General features: G+C 28.1%; 1 protein-coding gene across 1 annotated transcript in view; it reads left to right on the top strand.

Moving 5' to 3' along the window:
* The window catches only part of LOC119584951, a 7,647-nt gene that overhangs the window by 5,002 nt on the left and 2,346 nt on the right, over positions 1-299 (top strand). The window lies entirely within an intron of this gene.

Genomic DNA, 299 nt, shown 5'->3' with positions numbered 1-299 from the left:
TTTCTAATTTTATTGATTAAATGAACATATGATTAGTACTTAAAAATTCCCACTCACCATCAACATCATCGCTGCAATATACTGAGTACTATATTTGTTACTATACTAACAAATAAACAGTATTACTCAGTGTGCAGCTGTGCATAATCATTTCCATAATTTCTAGAGACATTTGCAGTTGCAGAGACGTTAAGTTAGTTTTCAAGTATAATTTACTGAAACAAAAATACTAAACAGTTATATTTAAGATCATGTTAGTATATTTCAGTTTATCAAAATGTATTCAATCTTGCTTGCTG

Source organism: Penaeus monodon, chromosome 19 (assembly GCF_015228065.2).
Source record: "Penaeus monodon isolate SGIC_2016 chromosome 19, NSTDA_Pmon_1, whole genome shotgun sequence".
NCBI classification, from domain to species: Eukaryota; Metazoa; Arthropoda; class Malacostraca; order Decapoda; family Penaeidae; genus Penaeus; species Penaeus monodon.
This window is presented reverse-complemented; position numbering and strand designations above follow the sequence as displayed.